This window comes from Rhinolophus hipposideros, assembly GCF_964194185.1.
Source record: "Rhinolophus hipposideros genome assembly, chromosome: 16".
Classification (NCBI taxonomy): Eukaryota; Metazoa; Chordata; class Mammalia; order Chiroptera; family Rhinolophidae; genus Rhinolophus; species Rhinolophus hipposideros.
Window position 1 is genome coordinate 14,899,152 of NC_138062.1, and position 18,258 is coordinate 14,917,409.

An 18,258-nucleotide genomic window follows, 5' to 3' on the forward strand; every position below is an offset into this window, starting at 1 on the left:
AAACAATCTAATTCTAACGCTCTTATTTCACTTTGAAGTTCACATTTCCTATATTCTTTATCGCAGTTCCTCTGGTTATGGCATTATCTTCTAACTTGAAATAATCACAGACACTCTTCCTCTATCTCCAACCCCTAAACCACAAAGAACCCCCAGCTATCCTGACCTCTCATTTGAAATACACTTTCCCGTGTCACACCCATCACAGATTATATCTGCCGCTTTGTTCTTCTCAAAGATCCTGCTGTCAACTGGCAGCAGACGGGGCACGGCCACCACTTCTACAGACTCCCTATTCCATATCCTGCTCGCTTTTCTCCAGCAACCATAGGCATCTTACCCAAACGCGAGCAATAGCTATTCTGGAAGCGTTTTCTACATCAGCAGGCAGGCCTTTGAGACTAAAAGGAAAGCAGAGGAAAGGGCAATAAACCTCTATCAGAATTTCCAGCTGGAAATGGAACATTTCCAAAAGCGAAGGGCCACGCTGGCACTGGACAAAGACGGCGGGAAGGACTGGCCCAGATCGCCAGCCACTCTTCGCTGCAAGGCTGCATTTCCTCTCCCAGCAGCTGTGGGTGGCATTTTGGCACTACCCATCTTTGTAAGTTCAGAACAAATGTTTATGTTCAAATAAAGTATGAGAAGTTTTAAGTATTCCAAACCAGAGCTTGGAAAATACAATTCTGGGACCTTGGTGACAAGGCCCCAACCCTTGTTTCCCACATCGTCTTCCTTAGCTCCCCTCACAAACATCAGACTCCTGCAGCTTTGTTCCCTCAACCAAACCAGCACTTCCCCCGCCTCTAAGCATCTGCTCGTGGACCACTCATTCTCAGTCCTCCTCTAAGGTGCCTATGACCCACCGCTGCCACCACCCCCATGACTCCTTCCTCACCCCCACCAGAATCGATCTGCCCTTCCATTTCCCAAACCACTACTTACGGATCTACGATAAAACTGGCCACACTCTGTCGTGTATAATAGCTGCTGACTATAAACTTACTGAAGGTAAGTCGGTCGTAATGATCCCGGTGTTCCCTCCAGCATCCAGCCCAGGTAGTTGGTCATATTTCAGTACCTATCAAATGTAAGTGATCATACATAGGGAGTGACTCTTTTCCAGTGGTAGACTGTAGAAGAAATGAAGCTTCTCTTGTGAATATGTGACGGTCCCTTCTCCCTCATGTGTTGCTGAAACACTGAGCAGAATGTCTGGTCCAGAGTAATAATTCCATACATTCTTGTCATTGTTAAGAAGTGAGAAGAGGATGATGATGGGAAAAAGAGAAAGAAACGACCACTATGCTGGTTTAAACACAGCCACAGATTTTTGGCACTCCTCCCACAAAGAGGTGGGCTCTGTGTCCCTGCCCCTTGGGTGTGAGTGGGCTCTGTGAGTGCTTTGACCAAGGAAATAAAGTGGAAGTGACCCTGTGCCAGTTTCCAAGCCCAGTTCTTACAAGACTAGCAGCTTCCACTGCCTGTCTTGGAACACTCACTCTTGGAACCCAGGTGCTACACTGTACTTAACCAAAGGTGAGTCCCCTGTGAAAATGAATCCAGGTTCTAATCCAAAAGCCCCAACTATGCCCCCCGCTGACAGCCACACCAACTTGCCTGTCATCTGAGGAAACCATGTTGGAAGTGAAAGCCCCAGCCCCTACTGAGATACCAGAGCTGGGAGATCACTGGAGTAGCTCCATACTCAGCAATGCCAACCCCACCCTCACCCCCCCACCCCCAACCCCTGCAAACTGCAGTCTGTGAACCAATTAAATGGATGTTTTATCTCATGCCATTAAGTATTGGGTGGCTTGTTAAAGGACATTAAAGACTTGGGACAACTACTTAGCTAACTTTCTGTTTGTCTTTTAAGGTTGTAAGTCTCATGTTTTTAAAAATTTCCTGGATTTTTCAATAACCGTAACATTTGGGCTTGCCCAGTTAATGAATGGGGCTAAGTCTCTGAGCTACCTGTAGTATTCAACCTGCACTCCACCAAAAACTCTCTCTGGGTGGGGGCAAGCATGAGGGGGATGTGGGCCTCACACGCCGGATTCCCCTAAAGCTGCTCGCCTTCCTTCTGCTGTCACATTGTGAGTTCCCCTCAAGAATCCATTTGAACAAAGGATTCTATAGCTGCCATATGGTTGAAAAGTGCTGTTCTAGAGTATTAGGCCCAGCAAATTTGAGGCCATAGTCTCTGCTAGTAGCTCCGATTACTTTCATGAACCAGTGGAGCAACTGCTTAAATTGCTTTCCATTTACAGGCAAAACGAAACTGAAGCCCTAGTTATATTTTCCATAATTTCTCCTGTGCTGGGCATTTTTGCTTCTGCCTAGGAAACCCGGTACCTAACAGGCAACTCCTGTTGCTTTCAGAAATTCCCTCTATACGCAGCAAACAGTGACCCCTGCTTGGAAAAATTCCTCCCAGGGGTCCTGGATGACATTGCTGGGAAAGATCCCAGAACAGCATGTTGGGAATTAATAAGCATACCAAGCAAATGGCTCCTGTGAAGATGTACCCTCTGTTCATTGAGCAGAATTGCACTGTCAGTGTAATCACCTCCCTGGGCCACTACAACTCACTGTGAATCCATCTGACATTACTTCTTATAGGTTTGAGCTTCCTTTAGACTCTTGGACCACACAATCCCTACGCAAGGTCAAGTTAGGGACATACAGGTCAGAAATGGAAGTGTTTGGGATGGAAAACGACCTTGGGAGTCCCAGGCTGAGTTTATAATCAGATTCTAGTAACTGAACACGACCCTACTCACAACCAGGTGCCCACGTTCCTCCCCTAATTCTAGTCCCTGAGTTCCAGCCATGCTCCCCACATCATCCTCAGATTCCTCAAAACCAGAGCCCTGTCCTTCTTTTCATCATTCAGTCTGGGCTCCGACAGACTCCCCGACAGTAATGTATCCCTTCTTGAGTCTGAGCATCTTGCCTCTCCCAAGGTCCTCACCTCCTACACCTCCCTACAAGGACACCACTTGTCACCCCTTGCAGGTCAGCCTTGATGCTACCCCGATACTTTTCAGATAGCACACACCACATGCACGGTGAGTTGCCGCCATCCCTGAGGCAGAGTCAGCCTTTCAGGGCCTGCCCCACCACAAGGCGTGAGCTGTTCTTGGGGTGTTGTGCTCTCCTGCTAGGGCTCCCATCACACAGTCCCATGGACCATGGGGCTTAAAGAAAAAAAACGTCTCCCAGCTCTGGAGGCTAGAGGTCCGAGGTCAGGTGTCAGCAGGGTTACTTTCTTCTGAGGGCTGTGAGGGAAGGATCTGTTTCAGGCCTCTCTCCTTGGCTTATAGATGGCTGTCTTCTCCCTGTGTCTTCACATCACCTCCCCTCTGTGTGCGTCCCTGTGCCCAAATGTCATGTTTTTATAAGGACACCAGTCATAGTGGATTAGGCCCACCGGAATACCCTCATTTTAATGACCTCTGTAAGACCCCATCTCCAAATACGATCACATTCTGAGATACTGGGGGTTGGGACCTCAACATATAAGTGGGGAGCACAATTCAGGCATCACAGATGCCACCTCTCCAGTTTGGTCCATCCCACAGTCTACTTAGGTCTGAGCTTGAGAGAGTCTAAAAGCGATGATTTTCAACTCAACCTCACTCCTGTAATGAGGAGGGCCCAGCTTCAAGCTAAACCGCATCCACGGCTAGGCCTCAGATATTGGTGTGTCTTGCAGTCTGGTGAGGCAGGATTGCAAAGAGTCTGTTTTTACCTGGAAGACTGCATACTCTCCTGGAGTGAAATAACCCCAAAAAGGACAGGTAGATGAGTGGCCAGTGGGAAAGAGCATGGTATCTGTCATACAGATATTTCTTCCAACCTCTATAAAATTCATATTCTTTGGGAGAACAAAATAGACTTCAAATTGAAACAACTGAAGAAGCCATTTTTATTTTTTAAATGTTTTTGGGTTTTGGAGCATAAGCAATGCTGCCTTGCGACCTGGCTAGTAGAGAATAACACTGTCCTTATTTCCCCACCTAGAACAGCACAGCTGGGTACACTGACGGCTCCAAGAACACAATAAAGCTTTGATGACAAAGTGTTCCGTTATATCAACTAGATGTGACATTAGCAGCATCTGGTGGGTACAGGATGGACCAACAAAAGCAGGAGCAGGTAGGGCAGGCATGTGCCTGGCAGCTGCCAAGTGGTAGGTGATCTCCCTATTCAGAAGCACATAAGTCACACCATGGAAACTTTCAGAAACTATTGGAGGAGGTGGGGGCGATTCTGCAAGGAGCTAGAATATGTATCATAGCAGGTAAGAACAAGAGTTAACAAAATGCAAACGGTCTTTAAAAACAGTGATGCGCGTGCGTGTGTGTGTGTGTGTGGAGACCTAGGGCTAAAGTCACAATTAAAGAAAGGATTTCCAGAAAACTGAGATTTCTACAAAGAGGAGCTCCTGATAGATTGCAAAGCAATTTCAATTTAGCTTTAGCTATATCAAAAAGGTAATGATTTAATGTTAGCATCTGCTCTGTACGTTTCTTCCATAACACTTTGTTAAAGAAAGGCATACTCTGTCTCTTTGAATACTTGAGTGTTGTCATCTTCATTCAGGCAATGGAATTGGGTGTTAGGAACATCTAGAGAAGAATTACATTATTTCATCCACTTCCATTACTGTGACTTCATTGAAGAAGAGGGATCACCGTTAGAACCTCTTTGGTTGGCTTCATTTGGAAACACAAAATTCCCAAAAGGTGGGGCACATGAGCAACAAGAGACTTCCGACAAACCAATGGCTGCCGAGTTCAAGTGTGTAACATCTTATAGTAGCATTGATCCCCGTTGTCTCCTAATTGTGGTTTGTAGTAAAAGCCTGTGCTGCTTGCAATGACTCCACCATCCAAGGTGGACGGTTTATGACAACCTTGTTTTCCTTGCCCGAAAGTACAGGAGAAAACCAAGAAGAGAAGGGTAACAAAAGGCAGACATCCTGAGACTAAATTACAGGTTTGTAGACCCATGAAATATTATTAGCCTAGTCAACTTCCTACTGTGCTTCTGCATTCTGTCTATTTAGATTTCTCTGCAGCTTCAGTGGGACACCACGTTCTGTGCCTGGCTGCTTAGTGCAGCATTGTTATTTAATAGTTGATGCATTCTACCCGGCGGGGGCAACAATTCCCCACAGACGGTTTACATTAGTTTAATTTTTCAAAGCTTTGCAAAATTCTTTAGTTTGACAGACATAATACACGGAGATGGGAAGTTTTATCCAGGCTGTTTTAAACACAGTTATGACTGAGGTGAACCCTCCACGCCTCCCACCCACAAGTTCAACTACCTGAGAGCTTCACTCTTTAACAGCGGGCCTAGAACCTGAAATGATAGCACCCAACAAACTTTCCTGTTCAAGATGACCACAGGCTTCTGTTCAATCATGGCACAACTTTTTAAATAAATCCCTTAATTTTGTCAGAGATTTGATGTTTTCTGACCAAGTTTCAAATCGATAAGGAGATCCTTCTTCTTTGCTACCAAATGATTAAAGTGCCCCACGGAATTCACTTTCTTGGCTATTCTGCTGGGCTTGTCAGTCAGGTGGTGACCAGTCAGTTATGTCGAGGTCAGAAAGTAGGCTGTACTTTCTTGAGAGATGGGACACGTCCTTGCCCCAGGTCTAATTTGAAGCCTGGGTAGCTTCAAGGCAGCAGCTGAAGCAGAGCCTTAGGGCAGACAGGAATCTTACAAGGAAGACTTCTGTCTGCCTCCATGTGCACTGGGACCTGGAGTGAAAAAGGTAGAGCTACAGAAAGTGGCAGGCACACCCTGTCCTCTGCCCAGGAGGGGCCACAGACCCCCGTGGCCTTCAGCTTCTGGTGGAATTCCGCCTGCGATAAGACAAGAGAGGAATGAAAAGGTTTTCATGCCCTCAGCTTTTTCTAGCTGCCTGCAAACCTCCACTGAAGGTTACAGGTCCTGTCAAGTCAGCTCCCTGACCTAATCTTCTCTACGTCCAGGCTCCAATAACTCCGCCTTCCCGGGTCTTCTTGGCTGTGCAGTGGTAACTGCCCCAGGCACTTCACTATCCATTGAAGTTTTCCTACACCCTACCCACACCTTTGGAATGTGCCTCTTCATTAAACCATCCTCAAATTATCCTTTTAAAATGACAGCAAAGAGGCACTACGTTTATTCAAATACTCATATTGTACAAGTCGTTAGGTACAAAAAGATTCCTTGACCACATTTACATGTATGAAATAATGGTCACCATGGACATCTTTGGACACCAGCGTCCAAGTCCACCATTCTTTCTTCCAACCACTATTTACTAGGTGACATCTACGTGCTGAATGCAGATACTGTTCTAGGCAGACTGGTGAGTCAGGGAGTCAGCTGGGCAGCCCCAGCTCTGCATGCTGGGGATGAAGTCACTTAGCTTGCCGTTTCTCTGCTCTCCGTGCCCCACTGGAGTTCAGGCTTTGGTCACTGGAGCTGGCTGCACAGCAGCTGCCACCTCTGTGTCCCCACCTCGCTTCTCTCCAGCTCACCCCTTGCCCTGCCACGTGCCATCTTTAAAGCACAGACCTGATGGTGGCACAGCCAATAGAAGGTTGCTTATCAATCCTGGGCATGCCCTGTGGTGCTTGCCCAACCTCTCCACCCCGTGCTCCCATGTCTCAACACCGTTGTGCAGCCCACCTACAGGCATTCACATGCCTCTGTGATTTTCACATACTGTTCTAGCTGCTTGGAATGCTGTCTCCCCGTTGTCTTCCCAGAGAATTCCTAACTCAAGTCAGTCTACAAAGCTTCCCAGGGGCCAGTGGATGGAACTAAATGCTCCCTCGTGTGTGGTCCTCTAGCAGACCACACACACCTCGGTCATGTCACTCGGAATATTCTGCTGCAAAGCTGGCTTGCTCCCTGCCTCTTCTACTATGCTCAGGGTGCAGGCAGGGGCCCTGTCATTTTAATTATGAAGCAAAATGCAACTCTAAAAGCTGCCTATAGCTATTTTCTGCATTCTAGGTGGTGCAACAGATTTCTCTTTGGGGAAAAATTGTTTGTTTTTTATTGAAGAAAACACCGTGGAGTGCTTTTTAATTTGGAAAGAAAATGCCCAAAGCCTAATGATATGAAAAGAGACTGAGGCAATGAGAAACCAGTGTTAAAATCACGTCCTTGGGGGGGATTAGGGCGCCCCTAAGGAGACATTATCTGGCTGCTAAGAAAGCCTTCCCTGTTCTTCTCCGGGGAGGAGCCTGAAGCTAGGGGAACGGAAGCCTGGATGGGTGTGAGTGGGCTCCACCAGCACTGGGGCTCCTGGCTGGGGCTCAGGGAGATGCTTGTGGAACAGAGATAGCCAACATCTCACTTACGCTTTCCTTTTCTGTTATAATTCTCTCACAGTGACTTGTAAAATATCCCTGTGATCTGTTCCCCTCTACTCCCCAATAGCAGCCTTGGGAAATGAAGGGAGAAAATGTGTCCACGCTTTGATGCAAAGCAGAGCACAGACAGTGGGAGCAGTGGGAGTAGGTGGAGAAGGGAGATGAGGACCAGAGCCCAAGCCACTGCAGCCACCCTCCCGCAGTCCTTAGAAAGGGCAACTGGGTCTCGTGCAATTCACGCAGTACAGGCAGGGGTCACTTTACTGAGCTAACAGAGTTACCCGGGGAGGCCAAACACTGTTTATATACTTGGGTTAAATGTATCATTTGACAAATTATCACGGTTCTGGGCATGTGGAACACGCTCACAAGATATTTGATGTGTGAATGGATGGGTGAATGAATGAATGATAAACGAATGGAAGTTTTGGTTTAATGCGCTCTCAATCGTTTGTTTTCCTGATAGTCCTATCATGTTTCTCTTTCCTCTTGCTACTTTGTTCTTGAAAGGTCTAAAGGAGCTGGAGAAGAGGCCAAAAGCAGAGAACAGAACCTTCTAGTGACAAGTCCAGGGTAATAACCTTGGTAAAAACGGGGGCAATGATTGGCTGTAAGAGCCTGTCTGGGTTCCAACATGCTCACTCGTCGCTCTCGCCTGAGCCGTCAGCCAGCCTCATTGCTGAGACTGTAGCAGATGGAGGAGGTTATGATTTCATGAAAGCAGCATCAAATTTGTTCCTGGTTTTCAGTTTGCTGGACCAAGAGCATGATGCTGGGAGGCCGAAGGTCTAATTTCTTCAAGCCACTGGGACAAAGAAACAGAAAGCCATACTGAGGAGTGGGTCAACGGGCCCGTCACCTGGCAGGGAAACTCTGTGTGTTCTGAGAGGCTTGGGAGAAGGAGGGCTGAGCTGCACAAGCTCCCAGTCCAGGCGTTCTCAGGAGCCTGGGGCAGTACCTCTGCACTTCTGAGAGTTTATGTAGAGTGAGACCCTCAGCCCTCAGAAGCTCCGTGGACTCTCACGAGGAGATCCAAAAGATATTCACGGCCCTGACTTTTACTTCCACATCATTTCCTTCCTCTTAGCTGTACTTCTTTTCTTTGGAAGTCGTTGGATTTTTCCCTACAAGGCACAGAAGTTTCGCTCTCTCCCATGTGGCTGAGAAGGCCAGGGCACAGGCAGTCACCACACACATAGGAAGTCAGGTGCTCTGTGTAATGTCAAGTGCCCAGGGCCTTGGCCACAGTGTGTGCACCTCCATAGGCCTGCATTGCCAGGGGACAGGACTGCAGGCACGTGAGGGGACGCCAGCCACAGAGTCTCCCACCATCGGGAATTCTCAGCTCGGCTGTTTACTATTTTCAGTGCTTCTGCGAAAGAATGTGAGAGGCAGAAAAGGTCAGAATTGTGAGCTGTCTATTACAGCTCAAGGCTCAAAGCCTTGACAAGAAATAGGAAAATGACTGAATTAATGATGAAACAGGAGACAGAACAAAGGAGAAATGACAAACCAACAAGGATGGTTGTGTGTTTCCATACACTGCTCATTGCTCTGAGTACAGAAGGGTGCAAAGAGGGAGGCAGTAGTAAGTACCGTGTTTCCCAGAAAATAAGACCTAGCTGGACAATCAGTTCTAATGTGTCTTTTGGAGAAAACGTTAATATAAGACCCGGTATTATATTACTATATTATATTATATTATATTATATTATATTATATTACACCTGGTCTTATAGTAAAATAAGACTAGGTCTTATATTCATTTTTGCTCCAAAAGACTCATTAGAGCTGATTGTCCGGGTAGGTCTTATTTTAGGGAAAACACGGTAGATCACAGAAAAGGCGCTTAGGTCAACATACCCAAATACTTCAATCACTTGGGACAACAGCATTAAAACAGGTGAGCATTATCAACAAAAGCCTGGTCGTTGGTTACGAGTCCTTCCTTGGAATTTGTTCCAATTGTGTACAGTGTGACCATGCAAAAGATCCGGCTGCTCACGACATGAAAGCCAATATTCAAGAAGTGAGGTTGGTGGAAAGAGAGGCAGGTTTATTCCACAATGCCAGTAAGGGCAGACAGTGGGCTCCTTGTCACAAAGACTGCCTTCGGTTTTAGAGACACATGGGGGGGGGGGGCGCGGAAAAAAGGAAGGAGAAGTTGGTAAGGCGATTCAGGAAACAAGGCATTTCCCAGAGGCTGGCCTGCCTAGGGTACAGGAGTGGATCCCATGTAGATGTAAAAACCTCTCCCAAGTCACTGGGCCAGACTTGCACACAGCCCGGAGTAAACAGAACCTTTGTAACTGGTATGCATAATAAACATGTAGTAACAGAGTCATTAAGGGGAGGGAAGCAAAGAAAACTTTCAAAAAGTCCCAAGCTAAACTACACTGTTAAATCGAATTACACAGAGGTTTAAATCTCAAAATAGAAGATACATATAGTGTCACAGTTACAATAGGAGTACTCTCTTTTCTAGGAACACAAAGCAAAGAACGCTACTTTCTAATATATTTAGAACTGTTTATCAGTAGATTTCTAAGATAAACCCCAAAATATAGATCTTATGTTTGGATTTTCCTAGCTATGAAAAAAATGTATTTGAGAATATAAATTAAATCCTAAACAGAAAATAAAGCTCATGCACCCATAGCAAATGTAAATTCATCTAAAAATTCAAAGTGGTTAATAAGTAATGAAGTATTGTAGAAATAGGAGGGAGGGAAGAAAGAGAGTGGGGAGAGAGGGAGAGAAGGAGGAAAGGAGGAAGGAGGGAATTGATTCCCAGCCCCAATTCCTCTGTGATGATGGAGGTCAGGATATCTCAGAGGTAAAGGTTTAAACCTAGCATGCAGCCAGCACTCAGGAAATATGACATTCCTCCTTCCTTCCTTCAGAATGGCTTTAGGTAAGCAACCCTGAATTCTTTTTATACAATCCTGAACTTCAATTTATGGAGGCAGAGCAGTTATAAGCAAGAAAACAGAAGTGAGCTAATGAGTAAAAATGAGGCAATGAGAAAGCAATCCCAAGAAACGGAATATTGTTCTCAGTCACTACAAAAGGACAATCAATACTTACAGCAGGCAGAGCAAATGCCCTCACAAGCATTGAGAGCTTCCTAAGGAGGCCCTGGCCATGCCACTGAAGCGTGAGAGGAGGTGTCACCGCTCACCTCCACTGGGGAGCAGCTGACCAAAGCCATCTGCCTTTCAGGGTAGAAACTGAAGCAGAGACGACATCATCCTCATCACAAACCCATTCATGATACCACAGCACATACTTGGTCATCCACCTTTAGTTTAGGGCAGGGGTTCCCAGTATTTAAAAATATCAGATCAGTCTCTTGAGTGCAGTGTAATGCCGCAGAATTCCCTCCAGAATACGCGCTGCCCTTTGATCCATCCATTAAGAAAATTTATCATCTCAAAAAACTACTCTCGATTTGCATTCTTTTATAGGAATCTTCATCAAAAAAGAGAAAAATGAATAATGATTGGGTCAATTTTGAAGCAAAGGTTTAAAAATAGAAAAATGGAGAGAACGTTCAAATACTGAGAGTAAACTGTTATTTACTAATGTTATTAATAAATCAAAGATTTTTTTGGAAGACCAATGCTTAGGATTAGTCTCTAGGTTTTGTTTGTTTGTTTGTTTGTTTTGTGTGGGTTTTTTTTTTTTTAACTTCTAAACAACAGAAACTTATTTTGCACAGTCTGGGGCCCGAGACGACTACACTCAGGCCCCAGCAGAGTCACAGCCTGAAGGGCGCCCTGGTCCTGCTCCTCGGCTGGTACCTGTACCACATCCTCACTTGGGGGACAGGAAGGGATCCCTCTATCAGGCCTCTTTTATGCATTTAATCTTTTCCTCCGTCTTGTTTAAAGGAGAAATCAAACATTCTCATACCTTTCCTCTGAAGCACTAGAAGAAAACAACAATGAAGGGGAAAAAAAACAACACCATTTTCCCAAGGAATTGTTGGTACAATGACATAGCTATGTCTCAGAGTCTTGGGAGAAATAATGCTGAGTAATTCTTATTATTAATTATAGCTGTTAAAAATGGAGTTCTGTATTATACGATGAAATTCATATTTTCCGTAAGAGGCAACAACCCCTCAACTAGTGTAATAAAACTCTTTAACATCCAGTTGCTAAGAAAGAAGAAGAAAAAAAATCCAGACGTTCATACAATTTCTTGGTACAATAGGCTAAGAGTCTCAGGGAAACACCAAAGCAGCTGACTAATTTTCACGCCTAAATATCTTGAAAATGACAAAAAGTAATCCCCCAAAAATATCTACCTCCAGTCATCGCAAGATCCCTCCTCCCATAAAAATGGGACAAAAATGCCATGTTTATGAGACCACCCCAAGGACCAGGCCCAGGGTTTCCATGCAACGGTGTGTCACAAGTGAAAGGCACGCATCAATCCCATCCTGCAGGAACAGACTGCAGTGTCTCCCTCCTCATGTGGCTATGGCCTGCTTCAGAAAACGCGGCAGCGGAGAAGGCCCAGCAAAATTATTCATCAGGGGCCTGTTTACATGTGTACTGTCAGTTCTAATGGGTTTTTTATTGAATTAAATTCTTCTGCCCTCGTTAGAATCATGATTGCCTGTCAGCGAGGGTGACATGTTTGAATTCCCACAAGGGCGTTGGACTCTCCACCTTGTATACTGCCCCGGAGGGATCAAGGACAAGATACAGCTGAAAATTTTACATGTCAGTCCTTGAAATCATGGTATCAATACCTCTCAGTAAATAAGTAATTATGCTTCACAACAAGGCAACCCAGAGAACTCTTGGGCTTCTCTGGTCTGGCAGGCACACGCAAACTAATCAGGTCCTGACATAACCGGGCTTTCCTGCTGCCCGCCCCCTTCACCCAAACTGAGCTTGTAGATATAGCACTGCTGGTCTCTCAGCTCTTCTTGGAAAACAGTGACAACAAATGAGAGCATGTGAAGGCTTCCAGGGTTATGAAAGGTATGGCCACTTCACCTGGGGTAGGTCTGCAGTAAGACTCATTTCTAAGAACACAGTAGAAGCTCCAGTGAAACCTGGGGCATTGTAGAGGACAGACGATTCTGCTAGATAAGAGAGAAGCCGCCAAGGGGTGGCCACGTTTACTGCACACTCATTCTGCCAAGCACTTTTTATACCTTATCTCCTGTAAGAATTACAGCTCAGTGGGGAATGACAATTACGCCCATCTTATCCATGGGGGAAACTGAAGCTCAGGGAGTAATGTTCCCACAGTCACAGAGCAACTGGCTGAGCAGGACTGAGACCTCATCTGTCTGACTCTAGAATTACAGTTCCCGCTCCTACAGTGGCCCAGGGCAGAGGCCAGCCCTCCAGAGACGAGGAATGTGACAGAAGCTGACAAGGGGGTCTTGAGGACTCAGACAGGGCACTGCCTAAGAGGATAGGTGGAACCACAGCCAGATTTCAAAGTAAAGAGATCTATGAGCACAACTGCACAATCCATCTGGACCATCCCCAAAATGTGTTCCTAGTTTGGAGTTTGGTCTTTCTTCAGTAATTAATGGGGAAGCAAAAGAGGACTTTACTAGACAAGAACAATGGTGGGAGAAAAATAAACCATCCTCTATTTCCTTTAGCCTTAATTTCCAATCAAATATACAGAAGTCATTCCATGAGACTTATTCAGGAATTTTTGACTAGCATCAAATTAAATTGCTTCATTCTCTACACACTAAAGTGATCACATTTTACAGCTCCATCCCGTTTCCCAACATTCCCCAGCCTGGTTTCTCTTACAGACGCTGCCTTCTCTTGAGAATCAAAATCTTTGGGGCTGGGGTCCAGACAACTGTATTCTTAATAAGCTCCCCCAGGACATTCTAGAGCCTGCCAAAGAGAGTCCCCAAAATAAAAAGAAAGTTAACATTTTGCAGATCCATCAGTCAGGGTGTCTCCATTGTGGAGAAAATGGGGAGGGGCTGCATTTGGACAGAAGGCTAAGAGAAGTGGGCTGGTTGTAGGAAATCCACCTCCTCATCACTATTCAAATTCTTCTCCGAGAGATTTTACATTAACTATATTGGAATACTTGAAAAAAATCCCTCCTACTTAAAGCAAATGTAACCTAGAAAGAGCGAGTGTAAGGATAGGTTGTGTCTGATTGTTTGATTGCTTGCTTGCTTGTTTATTTGCACTCATGAAATCAGGACTTAACACTGAGGTAGGGAAGTAATTTTGCCTGGTGATTCACTACTATCTGGTTGTCTGTTGAAATGACTTGATTTTCAGTCATGTCCCTTGAATGATATAGGCAGAAAAACTGCATAAATAGTTTCTCTTTTCCTTCCCCTACCTCCTTCTCTTGTCCTGTCAAGTCTCCTTTCTTATTCTCTCTCTCCTTCTTCATTCTCTGCATGCCAACTTTCTTGGCTAACCCCTCTATACTTGGCCTCTAGACCCTTCCTTCTGTTTTCATTTTTTCTTTCCTTTCAGACTTAAGGATGCCTTCTGTTCTAACATCTCTCCTTGCCCTGCCACTCACAGGCTCACGGTTTGGTACCCAAGCTGTTTTCTGCTCACTGGCAGCTAGCCTCGAATTCCATTCTGCCACAGGATTTAGCTCTAAGTCAGGCAGTAAATGGGCTCTTTACAAATCTAGCTTAATTTAAAGAACTCTCCACGAGCTGCATTTCTGAGGGACATTTTTCAAGCGTGTTTAGCAACTAGGCTATCTGCACTTGCTTGTACAACAGCAGATTGGCTGCTGTTTCTGTCACTCCAAGAGACCAACATTAAGGCTCAAATTAACTAGCACATGTAAACCATAGGGACCAGGAGAATGATTTCACAGACTCCTTTCTTCCTTCTTTTTGTAGAATTCCAGCAACGAGGGCATGAGGTGTACAGGTCCGAGTGTCGGTGTGATGGAGGCAGCCGGAGAATAACTAGTGGATCGCACCAGGCTGAATGCTGGAGGAAGGGGCAGACTGCAAGTCATTACTTAGGACTCCATCACTCAGCTTGGATGACTAGGAGAATAGCTCAGTCTCTGTCTTTCAATCTTATGTACTGTGATATTTTATGGCCTATCCCTTTCTTCTTGTGTCTGGTTGGGACCAAAGACATTTGGTTCATAAGGCCATTTTTCAGAGGGCTCATTTTGATAGACAAACTGTTGACTGGTCTCCGAACAACTTTGAAAATCTACACTAAACAGAGCGTTTGACTGCCAGGCTGTGACACTCAGTAGGTGGCACCACCATGGCAGAAGTCCCTGGAAATATAATACTCAAATGTCTGGAGAAGACATTCCCACCGAACTCATGTTGTTTTGAGAGCACGCAGTTTTCATCGTGACTAAGATCTTTCTCCACAGGAGGAAACAGGGAACCGCAGCAGAATAAGTAAACTTCCATCACCCTGTCCCTCCTCAGATGACAATGAGCAGTGACATGGCCGAGGCAAAAGAAGCAGAGGGGCACGGTGAAAACCAAGAGGGCATGGAGAGATGTTATTATTAATAATAATAATAATAAAGGGACTGAGGTGCAAACGCGCCCTTTGTATAATAATGATTTTCTGGGCATTGTGGGTGTAGTCTAATCTTTCACAGCCCAATACAGTATCCACTGGCCATAGGTAATTATTTAATTGAAAATGTTAATTCTTTAATCGCACCAGCCACACCTTAAGTGCTAATTGCCACATTGGGCCACTGCCTACCAAACAGGACGGCAGAGAGAACCCCTCCATCATCACAGCAAGCTCTACGAGACCCCCGGGAGCTCGTGCACTCGGTCTGAAGGCATCTCTGATGTGTAACTTGATGGACAGCCGTTCTCCAACCAAAGGAAAGCCTTACGAAGCTGTGTGTGAGGGGAAAGCATCCACTGCGCCTTGAGAGAAGCACCCGGACAGGGACAGGAGAAACACTGGCCGCTGCTAGCAAGGCACACAGGACACGATACTGAGAACTCGCTGCACATGCAGCCCGGGAGGAGGCAGAGATAGGAACACCTGCTTCCCAAGTTGATCAGTCCTCTCCCTCTGCCCAAGGGTTCAACTGGGAGCGGGGAGGTGAGGAGTGACTTCTCACATAAATCCGGTGAGAAGGGAGGGCGGTCCCAGCCCTCAAGTCCCCGGAAGCCAGGAGCGCCAACGCGATTAAATAATTGAACTGTCTCACCTTGCCCAGTCAAGCTGGATTCCAACGGGAGTGATTAATCTCCATAGTGCCTGTTACTCCCTGCCCTGTGCATACTTCTGCTCCTGCTCAAAGTCAAGTTTCCCAACCTGCCTGTTTCTTGCAAAAGAAGAAAAGGGAGGAGGAAGCAAAACAGACTTCCTTGTGGAAGGGCATTAATAGAAAGTGACCTTCAAATCTACAGTCTGTGTGACCCTCCCTAACCCCAACGGTGGAAATAACGCTGTAATTGTATACAACTTCCGAAACAAAAAGATTTGGGGTTTATAATTGTTCCTGGAGGCTGAATTTTAGAACTTTCCTTCAAGAAACTCTCAGATGTTGTAATTCCACAAGCCCAGAAATAACACAAAAACTGAGACAAGGAAAAAGCTAAGTCAGAGACCCAGCCTTGCCTCAGTCCTCTCAGAGCAAAGCCCAGGCGGCGGAGGGGGCCGTCATGATCCATTGATCACATTCATTCATTCACACAACAAATTGCAGCAGCCTCAATGCCAGGCATTGCTCTAGGAACTTACGGTTAATCCATGAACAGACACAATCTCTGTCCTGGTGGGACTTAACCCTCTGAAAGCTGGTGGTTGTCTTTGTTTTTAATCCACCCACCCTTTATCTATTAATAATATGAGGCAACTTTAAAGACGCAAAACTTTAGCTTCTATTTATTTTGTATCACTCCTTATAAAATGATGGCTTGACTTCTGCAAACGTGTGTTTGTGAGGTGCATAAAAGTAACTGTAATCCCCAGGCGCTTCCCACAGTCCTGCCAATTGTGAGCGTGTTTTCACACCAAGGAGAGTAGAGGGAGCTTTCCAGCCAGCTCTATGCACATCTACTAGGCTCCACAAAATGACCAGCATTACCAAGGTGGGGCCAGGGGCTGAGTCTGCCTCTTTTGGGAGAAAATCAGGCAGAAGAGCAGCGGCTTGGCAGCAAGATAGGAACAGTGAGATGAGATGGGAATGCCAAACAAAAAGTAAGAAAAATGAAAATTAATCTCCCGGCATTACCTACCACCCCTAAGTGTGTATTAATGGACTGATAAAGTATGTCCTGGAGAGTCCTAAGACCACAATATTAAACTCTGCACACCAAGAAAAGCAAAGATGGCACATTATAACAAAGAGAGTTTGGGTTCTGTGTTGTTGGTTTTCTGGTTCTTGCTAATGTTCTGGTTTTCAGCTTTGCTCCTTTGGAGACATTCTCCTTTCATTTAAAGGGCTGCTTGCCACTGAGACCAGTTTCCAACCAAAGTGCAATGCTGCCCCCTGGTGATAGAATAAGGAAGAGCACCTGTAGAAATCCAGCATCTCCTCTACGCAAATTCCCCCACAGTTCCGCCTAGATTTCATTTTGCTACCTTTTCATCCTCCGAGGAGCAAATATTTTATCCTTAAGGACGCTCTGCCCAGAGCTGTTTTCGGGCTCAGCTTCGTTCACAACACTAATCAAAGTAGCATGTGATTCCAACATACGGACTGCGTGCTGATTACAAACAAACAGCGGGGGTGAGTGGATTTCTCCCTCCTTTGCTTATAAATTAAGCATTCTCCTCGGAGAAAGCTCAGAAATCAGGCCTATTTCATATAACCTTTAGAATCCTGATTGGAATTCTCACTGGAAAGACATTTACTGAGAACTCAAGCTCCAGGAAATCAATGCTTGGGTCTGACGGACATTCGACTCCCAGACAAATGTATTTGATTTCACATTATCTTGCAATCTTTGTACGGGGAATAAACCTTAGACTGAAAGCTCTGAATAACAATGCAGGTGATACACTGCACTACCAGAAACCTCCTTCCTGAACTGCGTGAAAACACACTTGCTATCTTAGTGAAATTATATCGTATGAAACCATGTCCAGAGGGATTGAGTGGACAGTTATCACGCCTTGATTAGCTAGGGCCGAGTATATAATAATCCCATTTCCCTCAAACTATGACCCCAACCACTTGCATCAGGATAACCTAGGAATTTGTTAAAAAAATGCAAATTTGAGTCTATTAAATCTGAAATTCTGGGAGTAGTACCTAAAAGTCTGTGTTTACCAGTTCCTTGGATAGCTCGCACACTTAACCTCAACCACCACTGAGTAAAATTTAATAAAATTGTACATTTTTATTTAGAAGATTTTCCTGTTCAGGAATTCTCAGATATTATAAAGCTATAGAATAACAAAATAATTTTATACTTATCGATTAATACATTTCCTAAGTGTGCTACAAAATTAAAGGATAACATTTTGCAGTGCAGGGCATGCTCCAACCAGTAAACCATGGTAACAACCAAAATCGTAACTACCTCTTGGTCGTTGCGGGTGATACTTTCTAATTGTCTTTCTTACTCCAAAGCCATTCTTTCGAAAAGCCCCATCAGTAAGTAGCATGAAATGATTCATTAAGCAGAAACATTCACTAAATCAGAAGATAAGACAGCCTTGAGAGTACCACTCAGCTCTCTGCTTTCATAGATAAGGACCTACAAAAACAAGCCAAAGAAAGGAAAGGAAAAAAAAGGAAACCCCAAGCAACTAGCACTCCCCGTTTTCACCCCTTCTGGACAGCATGGTTGTTCCTGGTCCTGCCCACTGCTTCCTCCTTTCCCCCTGAGCCATTGCTCTCTGCCTCTCTGTGTCATCATTTTGTGGCCACTTGTCAT